At 57.1% G+C, this 532-nt stretch overlaps 1 protein-coding gene across 2 annotated transcripts in view; it reads right to left on the bottom strand.

Moving 5' to 3' along the window:
• Positions 1-138, bottom strand: part of CCDC158 (coiled-coil domain containing 158) — a 72,907-nt gene extending 72,769 nt beyond the window's left edge. For both annotated transcript variants that reach the window (XM_014544838.1, XM_005857443.2), the window contains exon 1: positions 124-138. The gene's annotated coding sequence lies outside the window, so the exon portion shown is untranslated. The remainder of the gene's footprint in view (positions 1-123) is intronic.
• Positions 139-532: the final 394 nt, after the last annotated feature.

Genomic DNA, 532 nt, shown 5'->3' with positions numbered 1-532 from the left:
TAAGGACACATTTGTAATACCTTAATCAATAAAGGAAATATATATATATGATGGACTTATTTGACAACTCATTTCTGATGGATGCTGACAACAGGGCACAGCCAGACTCTCAGTGTCACTTACAGGGAGCGCTCCAGGGCCATGCACAGCACTTGCTACAATCCCATGTGGGATGAGGGGCGGTGACTGTCCCAGGCTGGACATTCCTCTGGACCTCCATGTCCTCCCACCCGCCGGGGGCTGGGTAGGAACAGGAGGGGGCAGCAATGTTGTGCCTGGATCCGCGGTTTCCTTCCCCCTCCTTCCCCCCCAAATCGAATACTTTGCACAGGGCCGGGTGGTCCCAGAGTTACAGCCACTGCCCCCGGAGGTCCTGCGACCCCGGAAAACAACATTCCGGTAAATCCACAGACACCGAGGTCTGGAGGTCCAGAAAGGAAGACGCGCTGCTCCGGGTCGTCCGGAGGCCCCGCCCCTCCCCCGGTCCCGGCCTCTGTACCTGCAACCAACACCTCATCCTAAGAGACCAGCG

The sequence above is a fragment of the Myotis brandtii genome, unplaced genomic scaffold (genome assembly GCF_000412655.1).
Source record: "Myotis brandtii unplaced genomic scaffold, ASM41265v1 scaffold111, whole genome shotgun sequence".
NCBI lineage: Eukaryota > Metazoa > Chordata > Mammalia > Chiroptera > Vespertilionidae > Myotis > Myotis brandtii.
Note: the sequence above shows the minus strand (reverse complement) of the source record. Positions and strands in the feature narration are given on the sequence as shown.